This window comes from Salvelinus namaycush, chromosome 40 (assembly GCF_016432855.1).
Source record: "Salvelinus namaycush isolate Seneca chromosome 40, SaNama_1.0, whole genome shotgun sequence".
Lineage (NCBI taxonomy): Eukaryota > Metazoa > Chordata > Actinopteri > Salmoniformes > Salmonidae > Salvelinus > Salvelinus namaycush.
Genome location: NC_052346.1, coordinates 4660384 through 4670242, shown reverse-complemented (window position 1 = coordinate 4670242; position 9859 = coordinate 4660384).

Here is a 9859-nt window from a genome sequence, read left to right as displayed (position 1 = left end):
CAAAAATATATAACTTTGATCTAGATCTGTAATCTACACCAAGGTTTTGTTCTTTTGCCATTTCATAAATCCTATTTGTGGAGAAATAAACTGAACCGGGTCAATCGGTAGAAACTGAATGACTCTATGAGTCTAGCATGTACATTATGTGCAGTCAGACGGTGAGGTACCCCACCAAGCAGTGTGAGATTAGGCCAAGGCAGAGGGATGACTGTGAGTCAGGTATCTAGACCAAGAGACCCAACCCTACAGAATGTTGTAGTAGTAGTAGTAGAAAATGTCTGTAAAAACAGTGTTTTTACAGACATTACCAATCTTCACTCGACCAGCAACACGTGCCAGTAATGTGGAAAAACTCTATAATTATACCCATTCCTAAAGCATCTAATCCCTCTGTGCTGAATGACTACCGCCCTGTCGCCTTGACATCTTTAGTAATGAAATGACTTGAGAAAATTGTGAATTGTAATGTTCTCAGCGCCACCTAGAAGCTCCTCGACCCGTTTCAGTTTGCCTATCAGCCCAGCAGAGGAGTTGAGGATGGCATTCTTACTCTCCTCATCATGGTCTATAGACATCTAGAGGGTGCCAAATCCCATGTCAGGGTTTTGGATGTTAACTTTTTTTCTGCTTTCAACACAATCCAGCCTTACATTCTGGCACAGAGACTCATTCGGGACTTCTCCTTAGATGAGGGGCTGGTTTTGTGGCTGTTGGACTTCCTGAGCCAGCGCTCACAGCGGGTCAAAATAGGTCCACATGTGTCGGACATACGCACCACCAACACAGGCTCTCCTCAGGGATGTGTTTTGTCCCCACTCCTGTCCATCTTGTACACTAATAGTTGTAATAGTTCCCATCCTGACAGACACCTCGTTAAGTTCGCTGATGACACTGCCTTGATCAGCCTGTTGCATGATGATGAGGAACACCATGGCCCGGTCCTAAATTACTTGGTAGAATGGTGTGATGAATCACACTTGGTCCTCAATACCAACAAGACCAAAGAGATGTGCATAGACTTCATAGACACCTACCTGCAACATCTATCAGAGGTCAGAACATAGAGATTGTAGAGGAATACAAATATCTGGGTGTCCTCTTGGACAATACTCTTCAGTGGAATAAATGTACAGACCTGATCTACAAAAAGAGTCAACAGAGACTGTACTTTTAATGTTGACTGTACTGACTCTGTTTGTTTGTTGGTTTGGCAATGCCACTGTCAGCCAGAGAAATATGCTGAGAAGGATTATAACCACAGCATGCAGGGTACTTGGAGTCAAACAGACAGGCCTGGATGAGATCTTTAAGGTCAAGGCCCTCTGCAAGGCTCACTAAATAATTTTAGATCCAAGCCACCCCCTGTACCCGGACTTTGAACTACTCCCTGCTGGGCGCAGGTATAGGGCTCCCCTCTGCAGGAAAAACAGAACTAGACAATCATTTGTGACAGGTGTGATAGCCCTTCTAAATAGCTCAGGCTAATGTTCCTATCGACCCAGTAAGGCCAGCAGGCTAGTCTCTTTATATTCGTATGTAACTGTTATGAAAGTTGTGCTGTCAATTTGGGTGGCAGGTAGCCTAGTGGTTAGAGCGTTGGGCCAGTAACTGAAAGGTTGCTAGATCGAATCCCCGAGCTGACAAGGTAAAACTCTGTCGTTCTGCCCCTGAACAAGGCAGTCAATCCACTGTTCCTAGGCTGCCATTGTAAATAAGAATGTGTTCTTAACTGACTTGCCTAGTTAAATAAGATGTTTTGTATTTAAACGCCACTTTAAACGTGTAAATGACACTGCAACAAAATTTCCCCATGGGGACAATAAAGTCAGTAAAGTGTAGGTAGTAGCAGTAGTAGTACTTTTGCTTCACTACACGTTCCCCTGCTTTGATTGGTGTAACGATAGAAACCACAAGTGTCTATCCAGATAATGAAAAGGCACCCTCGAAAGAAAGTTCAAGGAACTTAAAGTTACATGTCGTTCGTGGCGTGCATGATCATGAGCAAACCCACTGGGCAAAATTGGGTTGAGTCAATGTTGTTTCCATGTCATTTCAACCAACAACAAAAAATATGATGACGTTGAATCAACGTGGTTGGAAAAATCATTGGATTTGCAAAAAAGTCATCAATGTAAGAGCATTTTTTTGTGTCAACTTTAACCAAAATCCAATGACCAAACCATCTTTGTTGAATTCACGTTGAATTCAGAATAGTTGACAACTCAACCAAATGTAAATCAAAACTAGACATTGAACTGACGTCTGTGCCCAGTGAGAAGTCATTGTAGCCTATCATCACTTCCCATGTGAGAACCATGAGCACGCGCTTTGTTGTACCACAGCAGAAGCCTGCCAGCAGCCGGCTTACCAAAGATTGCAACATGTCCATTACAATGTAGAAAAACGCATATCAGCTATCTTTCAATAGTTATCCATATTACAGGCACTTCATCTTATTGTAACTATTTCTATGACGAATTTGCGGCCGCAATTTATGGAAGCTGCCAAACTTTGGAGATAACAATAGATGACAAAGTTAAAGATAGGCAAGGGGTTTCCCTAAATCAATGCTTATGACAAATCCTGCTCCAGAAAAAGCCATAGAGCCAGCTGGCTAATCTATTGAATACAGTGTAGTAAAAAAACACCAGCAATAGCACATAACATTAGCTAGATAAGGTTAGCATGCTAGCTAGCTACACTGACAGCTGTCAGTGCCCTATTTGTTGATGTTTACTCCACATTGAAATTCCCACACCCAATTCATAAATAAGTATAAGTAGCCTTCGTCGTTCTTCGGAGGTGGAACCTAAACGTGCGTTTTCTTTCTAGGACAGGAAATTACGTTGAAATAGTGGCGGCAATTTCCTCTGGGTAGAGTATTTTAAAATCATTTCAATTTCAATAGAAAAAGTACAGACATTTAATGATTAGATAAAAGAACACCTTCCCTTCTTTCTCATCGCATCATCAAATATATTAATACATGTTCACACATAAAAAGGATAGTTTAAAAATGACAAATACACCATATCCTATGGAGAACATTGCTAAAGCTTAGCTCTGGATGAGTAAACAAGTCCCAGATCTCAGAACTGTTTTGTGATGTCTCCCACTTTCATGAACTCATCTTGCATATCATTATGTTTGATTGATAACCCAGCTATGTGTGATTGGATTGCTGATAGTACGTTGTAGCACCAAGTTTAAAGGTGTTTGTGCACATAGAACTTTCTAATTGGTAATTTTCATCATAATGTATATATTTTTTCAGACATATCTCACATGTGAAGGACCACATAAAGAGCAACTCTATATGAATAACAATTTGTTTCCTGCAATTCATATGATATGTTAGGAATTCCGATTCGTACAATACGTTACAAATTTGTAAGTACTTAAGATCCCGTTCAATCTCTTTAAATCGTTGAGCCACTTTCTACCTAGTTTTAGTCGTTTCAGTTCAGACTGGAGTATTTTTTCATCAAAACCAAAAATATATATAAAAATGTTTTTTTTACTCAGACACCTGCAATCCATTCAAAACCTCCCACAACTATCAAAGTTGGGTCGGCTAAAGTGCACTGAATATCAACATGTAAGATTGTTGTCACAAAGTCATTGTAGGCCTATGGTTTTCTAATCTCTTTTTTCTATAGTTTCATGACTCTTCAAAAGGCACTATAGTGGATATTGTGTGTGACCGTAGGACTATCTTGTATGCACTTTTCAGGAACACTTCAAAGGTTTGGACTGCAATTTTGTCTTGTTGGTTGGATAGACTGCTAATTCAGAATCATCCAAAGATCAATGAAGAATGAATTCATGTTATCTGAATTCATGTTAACTTCACTGTTAAACTCTTTTTTCAAACTGGAAGAGTTCCTAATAATTCCAACTTCACATACTTTATCTTGCATGAGGTAATTCAGAGAGGAGCAAGGATTTGACAGAGTACCGTGAAATTGAAAATTGAGTTGAAAATGTGTCTGGTATTCACTTTTCCTTGCAGTGAGAACGTTCCCGGGGCGGGCCGGGCCGGGTCGCCATCGCACAAAGTGCTTTCCCCTCTCTGTCTCTCGCTCTCTCTCTGTTCTTTCTATTCTTAATACCAAATTCAGATGTCAGTTCGGGGAAAGAAATATCAGCACAACTTTTGTTGGGCGGAGTCGATAAGAGGGAACCCTTTTGCTGAGTAGGGAAAGCTGCTGTCTTTCTCCTTATTGTTCAGGGAGGTTAAAGAAAAGAATGAGAGGTGACACGGGTCCACCAGGGGAAACAGAGGCGAACACCAAGGGGTCTACTTTGCTTTTTGTTTTTGTCTCTTTTTGTGCTCGAGACAGAGATTTTAATGGTCAAAGTATTAACCTCCTAAAGAGACGCCTATGTCTTTTTTTTACAATTGTGAAGCCAAACGACATGATTGTGCTGACATTGCAACACAACAGTGTTCATTTAGCCAATAAAAATAATGACTAAAATATTAGTCAAACACCTATATTTCAGTGGCATTTGACTAAATAGGCCCAGAACAAACTATAATTACATTTCAGTTGACTAAAACGAGATGAGACAAAATGATCTCTGTGACTAAAATCTGACTGCCAAGTGGACTGAACTAGAGTTTTTGGAGAGATTGAGAGCTTTTCAGTGATAAGCACAGTTCATAATAGCAGCACGGACGCGCTGTGCAGTTCTATTCTGCAGTGGGAAGGACGCCACACAGCCTACATCAGCTGCGGGGGAGCAAGCGATGAGCGTGGGCAGGCAGGCAGATAGACTCCGCTCCACCTCCAATTTTAAACCGTCTGACTCGATTCAGACTTGAGGTTTAGTGACTCGACTACATCACTGGGTGAAACAGTCATTTGCTCCCGTTCTACTTTTGGACACCAATGCGGCTGCAGCATCTGTGGAACGTTGATAACAATGGCAATGTCACCGAGTGATGGAGGTGCAACCCATACTACTTTGCGGCACCGTCTCTCTCTCTCAAGACTAAATCAATAGAATTGTGGCAAAATGTACCCAACAATGTACCCAATTTCCAACAAATATGTCACTTATGAATGAGACAACATCTAATATGCATGTCACATATTGACATAATGTGAAAGTTTTACATGTAATAATAATATATTCCACTTAGCATATGCTTTTATGGCAACACATAATGGTATTCATGCTATTGGACTAGGACATTTTTTTCATTGTCCAAATCATAAACTTAAGGCTAGATTATCGCAGACGTATAGCAGAAGATTGAAGATTGAAGATTGCTCGATTGAAGTTTTAGGGCAATGTTCCCGCGTTCGCTGAGACTGCATTCACAGTTAAACACTGCATATGTTGTCTCATTCAGAAGATTACCTTAAAATGTTAATACAGGTCTTCCGCGATACGGATTGAATCCAGCCCTTAAATTGAGCTACAGAATCAATTGTAGACATTTTGGTATGATTTGGACATGAAACATTATATCGAGATAGAGACTGGCATTGGATTCATGCCACAGTAAACCAATGTCATTTTGGAATTTGGTTGAACTATTTAAGAGATTGAGTTGGAATTTCACAATGACGAAGATTAGCAACAGTTGGACAACTCCTCTCATTTTCTATACATTAAGTCTTTTGGCTTACTCTATTCTGTAAATCTGCATATTAACTCGTTTTCATTATATAAATCATCATATCCCATCCAGACCTGTCCCATTTCAGGTACTTTGATTGTTTAATTAAGCTTGGAGGTGCCAGGTGTGCGGGGTTTGCACTTTTGGCACAATTTATTGGTTTCATTCCACTAGGCAAGCTCAATCAAGTGCAACTAATGTATTGGGCCGGAAAACAAATACTATTTGAACCCAGGTCTGGACCCACCCCTAGATGAAATATGTACTTAAGTATTCTGAACGGTTACATTAGGTTGCTGAATCTAGTCAGTGTACCCATTCTCACCACATTAGTGTGTCCTCTCTCTCCCCTTTCCCCTTTTATCAGGACATAAGCAAGGCTCTTCCTGATAGGCTCATAGGCAGGCGGTTGCCCTGGCATTGCTCTCACCTACGCTGGGTGGAGTGAGAGTGCTAAATAAAGGGAAGGCATTTTATCTACGTTCTCATGACCAGCAATATAGAGACGTGATATGAGAGGTGTCAGGAGTCAGAGTGGTGCTGATGACAAGTGCTAGAGGCCTGCTCACGCTTTCCACTTAAAGTTACAAACCCCATCACCGTAGAGGGAGGGAGGGAGGGAGGGAATTACCGAGAACAGTGGAAGAGACAGAGAGTGAAAGGATTATCACCTTAGCCTAATGATTATCACCTAATGCGTATCACATAACATTTTGGCCGCCAAACCGACTTCATCAGAAAGAGGAACATCGATGTTTCCCATTTGCTTCAACTGGGGCCCCCTACAGGTTGTCTCACAGGTCAAAAGCCCCCTATTGCTGGCACAGGTCACTGTATTGTCTAATGCTCCTTGACAGAGCTGTGATTGGTCCAACCCAAAGCGTGTTGAGTGGCCAACCGAACTAGGACATGAAAAGATTTAGAAACCTGTAAAGAGTAAAGATTGAGAAGCTGTAAACAGCTTCCTGATACAGACCTATTCATTCAAATTAAAGGGGCAGTTCACTCCAAATATCTAACTTGGATGTTTTCCGACATTAAATGTGGCCTAATGTAGAGATGAGTCTATGTCCTATGCCATCGAATGTGTAGATACAGCTACATGTATACGCCTCAAATTCCAAATAAATGGAAAATGATAAGCGCATACTAAAATCTGGAAATTATATGGCGATTATCTTTTCCATTCCACAGATGGCCTGGGACAGATACTTATCTCAACATAAGACCACTTTTGAAATGCCTGAAAACATCTGACCAACTTTGATTTTGGAATGTACTTTCCCTTTAACATGATTGTCAACATTTAAGCAGGAAAACAACACTTCTGTTATAGAAAGTCTAAAGTAGTGTTAACTTCCCCCAGATTTGTGTGGACACTGGTGCCAGGAACCTAACTCCAGACTAGACAATCACCTACCAAGAAAACCGGCTAAATGTGTACCCTCTCGGACAGATGTTTTGTCACAAGTCTGAACATCACAAAGCTGTTCTTTCTGATTTGAGGTTGGAGAAGAAGGGGTAAATAAAGGCCTAGCACCCACAGGAGACAAACACTCTCTCTGTGTGGTTACGATTGAGCTCCTCTGGCCATGCTGATTGGTCTACAATGACTGACATGACAGTTGATGCTATAAATCTGATTTTTTAGACCAACCATGTGCTTGCCTGAAAATTCTCCATGGTCCTTTGTGAAAGGCACATTTGTTTTTGTAGAAGGAATAATTGTCGTCGAATCATGCCAGGGCTGTAGGCGATCAGTTGAATTTTGAACGGTTGGAATACTGCAGCTGTCCATATCAATGCCAGAACACAGCCTATATTCTGATTATTTAAAAATGTGTTCCAAAAGGTTTCTTTGGCTGTCCCTATAGGAGAACCCTTTTTGGTTCCAGGTAAAACCCTCTGTGAAAAGGGTTCTACCTGGAACACAAAAGGGTTCTACATAGAACCAAAAAGAGTTCTCCAAAGGGTTCTCCTATGGGACAGCCAAATAACCCTTTTAGGTTCTAGATAACACCTATTTTTCTAGGAGTGTAGGGGAGACCATGGGCGTCAAGGGTTTCACTGGTGTAAGTACAATATTACAAGGCTGATATGATAATGTCTCCAATGTTGTCTTGATGTTAACATTCAACAGCTTACAGGCCATTTCTACAGTTACCACTGTACACTCTCTCAGAATAAAAGGTGCTATCTAGAACCTAAAAGGGTTTTTCGGCTGTCCCCATAGGAGAACTCTTGGAAAATCAGGTTGTAATTTGGTTACTTGAAAATAGATTGCATGAGCCCCTCTCTTTCGCTCAGTCTGTGTGTGTGCGTGTGCGGTGCACTCCTGTGTGCGTGTGTGTGGGTCTATGTATGGTTCAGGGAGCAGAGACAAAATGGGAGTTAGTGGCCAATGTAGAATTGCCATTGTGTTCTAATACAATCTGACTTCCCCTCCTGACCTGAGATATTCCTCTCTCTAGAATAGATTACCAGGCAGGCAAACCGAGGGCATTGTGGGCTGAGAGAGAGAGGAAGGCAAAGGAGGAGGAGGAGAGGAGGAGGAGGAAGGGAGGAGGCTATTGGAGGGCTGCCGGGTGCTGGGTATGGTAGGAAGGACAGGCCACAAGTGATGTCTGGTATTTCTTCCACTGCCACCATGCTTAAGGCTGCATTTCTGCCCGTGGTCTGTTTAGTAGTCTCCTACATTACAAACAGCTGCTCTTGCTCATCAGCCTGAGGTCTGTGCCCTCATCTACTCCGTCCGTCCTCGAAGTCTGCATCACCAGTCCCTCTACCCTGATCTCTGCCAAGGAATGAAAAAAGAGAAAGAGAGGGAAATAGTAATTATAGTTGACGAAAACATTTTAGTTTTCTTACAGTTGAAAGATTCTGTTTTCTTCCGCTGATCATTGACAGATAGTGGATTTGATCCCTCAACACATCAAGCCAACTGGTGAGAGACTCAATTTTCTGCCCCAGAGGAGAGAGATAAACAGCTTTCTGCTTGGACTCTTTTTGAGAGACTCGACATTGGGGGACAAACCCAGTCATCTTTAGCCAGGACACTGAAAGAGACTAAGTTTTCTGCTTTACCCTGACAGACACAACTTTCTGTGTCAAGACAAGACGAGCAGTCTTCTGTCTGAACAGAGACACACCCTAGAAAGAGAGACCAAGACCTCTGGATTTCACCCTCTCAGGGACAGCTTTTTGCCTTAATACTGAAACGGAGACTACGACTGTTCTACTACAATATTCCTTACCCCTAATATTGAGAGTCCTTCACTTTTCTTCCCTGTCACCTGAGCACTGAGAAAACCTTTCTGCATTTTCATTTTTAACAGAAAAGGCACCAGCCTGGTCTAAGCAGCTGCATCTCAGGTAGAGTAACTGTGTGTGTGTGTGTGTGTGTGTGTGTGTGTGTGTGTGTGTGTGTGTGTGTGTGTGTGTGTGTGTGTGTGTGTGTGTGTGTGTGTGTGTGTGTGTGTCTGTCTGTCTGTCTGTCTGTCTGTCTGTCTGTCTGTCTGTCTGTCTGTCTGTCTGTCTGTCTGTCTGTCTGTCTGTCTGTCTGTCTGTCTGTCTGTCTGTCTGTCTGTCTGTCTGTCTGTCTGTCTGTCTGTCTGTCTGTCTGTCTGTCTGTCTGTCTGTCTGTCTGTCTGTCTGTCTGTCTGTCTGTCTGTCTGTCTGTCTGTCTGTCTGTCTGTCTGTCTGTCTGTCTGTCTGTCTGTCTGTCTGTCTGTCTGTCTGTCTGTCTGTCTGTCTGTCTGTCTGTCTGTCTGTCTGTCTGTCTGTCTGTCTGTCTGTCTGTCTGTCTGTCTGTCTGTCTGTCTGTCTGTCTGTCTGTCTGTCTGTCTGTCTGTCTGTCTGTCTGTCTGTCTGTCTGTCTGTCTGTCTGTCTGTCTGTCTGTCTGTCTGTCTGTCTGTCTGTCTGTCTGTCTGTCTGTCTGTCTGTCTGTCTGTCTGTCTGTCTGTCTGTCTGTCTGTCTGTCTGTCTGTCTGTCTGTCTGTCTGTCTGTCTGTCTGTCTGTCTGTCTGTCTGTCTGTCTGTGGTGGAAAAAGTACCCAATTGTCATACTTGAGTAAAAGTAAAGATACATTAATAGAAAATTACTCAAGTAAAAGTGAAAGTCACCCAGTAAAATACTACTTGAGTAAAAGTCTAAAAGTATTGGGTTTAAATATACTTAAGTATCAAAAGTAAATGTAATTGCTAAAATATACTTAATTATCAAA